The sequence below is a fragment of the Myotis daubentonii genome, chromosome X (assembly GCF_963259705.1).
Source record: "Myotis daubentonii chromosome X, mMyoDau2.1, whole genome shotgun sequence".
Classification (NCBI taxonomy): domain Eukaryota; kingdom Metazoa; phylum Chordata; class Mammalia; order Chiroptera; family Vespertilionidae; genus Myotis; species Myotis daubentonii.
Window position 1 is genome coordinate 24964092 of NC_081861.1, and position 4434 is coordinate 24968525.

At 44.2% G+C, this 4434-nt stretch overlaps 1 pseudogene; it reads right to left on the reverse strand.

Moving 5' to 3' along the window:
• Positions 1–230: 230 nt before the first annotated feature.
• LOC132224830 (tetratricopeptide repeat protein 7B-like) lies at positions 231–2478 on the reverse strand (annotated as a pseudogene).
• Positions 2479–4434: the final 1956 nt, after the last annotated feature.

Genomic DNA, 4434 nt, shown 5'->3' on the forward strand with positions numbered 1-4434 from the left:
AACAAAGTATAATCCATTTTGAATAATGTCAGTAGATTCAAAAATGATCTTTGGGCTGGTGGAAACAACAGAAATGCACATGGGGAGAGCAATGATTCAGGGTGTTTCTTTAATTCACTGTAGTCAATCGCACATTCATCCTGGATTTCAGTATGGCAGACTTAACCACTCAGGGCATTGCAGGCAGGGCTTCCTTGGCCTGAACAGCAGTGAGGCTGGCAAGGACCTGCTCAGAGCACACAGGGGATGATAGTGAAGGGCATCTAGGGGCAGCTGGCCTCCAGCTCCAAGGCCATCAGGATGCACTCAGTTGCAGCCATGTTGTTGCCATGATTTTGGAGGACCTCACCTAGCCCGTTCCAGACCTCATGGGCCATTGAGTTCATCTATACTGCATGCTGAAAAATTTTCTCCACTATAGTGTCCCAGCTGATGAAGGATCAGCTGCATGTTCTTCACATGGGTGGGGCTGATGTATAAGTCTTCTTCGTACCACCACTGGGTTTCATCAATGTTTCCTTGGAGCAACCTGGCCACATATATGTACAGGACATTATGGGACATTGGAAAGAAGTTGGCAGCTTCTTGAGTGCAGGTTGTGGCTTCTGTAGGCTTCCCAATGCCAATGTATACTTTAGCTGTGTGGAGCCAGATCTGTGTCAGGGTCATCCAGGGCTCTGCTTGGGAAAGCTTCTCTACAGAGAAACCTGATCTCTTTTTTTTTTCCTGATCCACTCTTAAATGGATGTGGCATGGACAGAGCTTGTCTCCAGGTCTCTGAAGTCTGAGAAAGTGATTATATTAAGCTGTCATCTGTCCGCAATGGTTCTATCTAAGAGACTGCTCCCATGTCCAGAATCACTGGGATTGGTTACAAATAGCAGGATTTCCATATTTGTAACATGAGCTTACAAGTGAGGAGTGCTTCATCCAGCTCCAGCAGAGTGACTCCAACTTCATTTTGGAAAACAATAGTATAAAATTTTCTGGATATTCACTCAGGGCCATGTCAATGATGTTCAGACCATCATGGTAATGCTTCTGTACTGATAACAAGAGGGCAAGGAGGTGCAGATAATTGACATCATAGCCTTGAAGCTGAAAAGCTTGATAGATATACACCAGAGCCTCTGGTATCTGTTTGGAGATGGTGAGCTGCAGAGCCAGATAGAAAGCTGCTTGATGATCTGTAGGTAATAGACTGTGGGCCCTCTGAAATGCAAGAAGCACCTTTCTCTGCAGGACCTCCTGTATCCTTCTCAAGGAAGCATCAGTGGCCTTCAGACTCTACATGAGTTCCACAGTGAAGTAGCCTTTGACCTTGAACTCAGACATTTTCTCTCCTGCATCAACGACAGTTTTGGCAAACTTCTCATCCTCTTTCAACCAATAAATAGAGCCCATGCGCAGCTTCCCAGTGAGGAGGAACATGGTGGTGTCATCGGGCTTTAGCTGAATGCATTCTTTCAGTACTTTCATAGGCCCGGGCAGATTTTCCAGCAGCCATGAGTGACAGAACAAACTGATACCAGAGGTTGAACTCAAAGGAAAACTTCATGGCTTTTTCTGAGCATTCCAACAGCAACTCGAATTGGTTTCTTCCAAGAGCAACAATCAGTAGATCATAGACCACTGAGGCTATCTGCAGACTGATGAGGCAGTCACTCTTATGCTAAGGTATCCTGCTCAGCACAGCATCCAGGTTGGCCATTGATTCAATAATCAGCAACAACAACAGGGCTTCTTCACTATTTTCTTAAAGACAAAAACAGGTTCTCTCCTGAATAGATGCAGGTTTTTCAAGTGAGGGTGTATGTTTTTGTGTTTGCTTCTTTCCAGAGAGGATCATCCAGAGGTAACTGGAATGGTGGGTCCTCCAGAGAATTCCAGTAGCTCTGTTCACACATATCCCACAACAAGATCTCTGCCAACTGCCTCACTATTATCTTTTCTAACTCGTGGAAGTACAGGAGCACAATGTCCACTGCTTTCTCATAACAGGTGATGGCATGCTGATTCTAGTCCACATGGAGATTACTCGAAAATGAGGAAATGGGTAACTTTTCTAAACAAAGTCCTTTGGTAGTATAGGCTTCTGCCATCAACCACAACCTGTTCAGAGGGACTGTTATCACCAGCAAGTCTTGAAAGCCCACTCGTACATAAATGTTGAGAGCTTCTTTATAATCTCCTTCCACGTAGTTCAATTTGGCCATGATCAGATTGGATTCTGTAGAAATTCTGACTTGAGGTTCCCTCGGTCAAAGGAGGTGGTCAGATACTTTTAGACCTCAGTCAGCTGGGGCATGGGGGTGTCTTTCAGTTACTTCTCCTTAAAGAGAAGTTCGGTCATGTCATCACTGCAGATGAGCTTCGGGGGCAACTGCTTGATGAGCTCGGGGATCCGCTCCAACCAGCAGTCACAGTGGCAGCACTCGATCTCTATCTCCAGCCCGAGCCTACTTTCTTGGTCACCATGATGGGTTGGCTGGCCCAGCTGGCCCACCCGCAGGCCCTTCAGGTCACGCAGCCACGCAACCCACAGATTCAGGCTCCAGTTCCAGCTCAGAGAGGTAAGGAAGCACTGGTAGGGGAAGAGGCATGGCTCCCACATTATTTCAAAGTAAATCCTATATATTGTATAACCTTATTTATAAATATGTCAGGATACAGATTCATTTTTGAAATATATTTTTATTGATGTCAAAGAGGAAGGGGAAGGGAGAGAGAGATAGAAACATCAGTGATGAGAGAAAATAATTTATTGGCTGTCTCCTACATGCCCCCTACTGGGGATTGAGCCTGCAACGGGGGCATATGCCCTTGACTGGAATCGAACCTGAGACCCTTCAATTCACAGGCTGACGCTCCATCCACTGAGCCAAACCAGCTGGGGCCAGATTCATTTTTAAACAAAATCACAGTATTATTATTACACACAAATTAAAAGATCCTCTCTCTCTTTTTTGGTGCTATTTTTTTTAATTTTCTTTTCAATCTTTAATTTCTTTATTGATTAAGGTATTACATATGTGACCTCATTCCCCCATAAACCCCCCCACTCATGCCCTCGCCCCCCCCCCTGTTGTCTGTGTCCATTGGTTGGGCTTATATGCATGCATACAAGTCATTTGGTTGATCCCTCCCCCTTACCCCTACCCTTCCCTACTTTCCTTCTGAGGTTTGACAGCCTTATTACTGCTTCTCTGTCCCTTTTCATCAGCCTACGTTGTTCACTATATTCCACAAATGAGTGAGATCATGTGATATTTATCTTTCTCTGACTGGCTTCTTTCACTTAGCATAATGCTCTCCAGTTCCATCCATGCTGTTGTAAATGTTAAGACCTCCTTCTTTTTTTCCGCAGCATAGTATTCCATTGTGTAGATGTACCACAGTTTTTTAATCCACTCATCTGCTGGTGGGCACTTAGGCTGTTTCCAAATCTTAGCTATGGTGAATTGTGCTGCTGTGAGCATAGGGATGCATATATCCTTTCGGATTGGTGTTTCTAGCTTCTTGGGATATATTCCTAGAAGTGGGAAAGATCCTCTCTTTTTAAGAGTACTCTTAACACAAGTTTAGTGTAAGACCCACCCTAGAACCTGAAGTGGAATACCACAAAAGGCCTGTGTGTGAGTACATGTAAGTTTCCCTGGGGCTAGGGACTTGTGCAGTACTTTATGGATGGAGGCACTAGCCAAAGACATTTAAATTATCACTGTCAATACAATAACCATTGGTACTTACACATTTGAGAAGCCTGAAGAAATTGAAAATGAAAGCTATAAAATGGGATTACTTTGATGAAAAGTACATTATACATGGAAACTCAAACCCCCCTCATCACACGGAACCTTTACATGTGCTCTGATTAATAGTGAAGCAGAGTCTTCTGGTGCTGGGCTCCCTGAGGTTCTTGTCCCGTGTCCTATGGCCAGTATCATTCTTCCAGCTCCCCCCTCTCACCAATGTTTCCAGCCATGTGTCCCTAGCTTAATTCCACTGGGACCCCCATTAGTGAGATCCCTCACTCCAGGAACATCCTCAGCATTCCCCTTCAATTCCCAAGTACCTGTTGACTTGCCTGCAAAAATAACCATTCATTCTAACAAGGAAATGAGAACAGAAAAACTTCTTTCTCTGGTTTCCTATTTAAGGGGAATAATCTCTCCTCTGCTACCAGAAGCCACCAACAAGATCCCGTTTCCTTAATTCTCAGTTACAGACCCCAACTCATATGCACCCTAGTGGCTAGCTCAGTTAACCTCCCTCCCTCCAATGAGTTATTTCACCTCTTCATTAAAAGTTTTTATTCACCCCATCATTCCAGAGAATTTTTCCCTTACTGCATCATTCCCAGGATAGATTAAACCCACAAATCACCTGAGCTAACTTTTATCATTATTTATAGCATTGTAATTGCTATTGTCT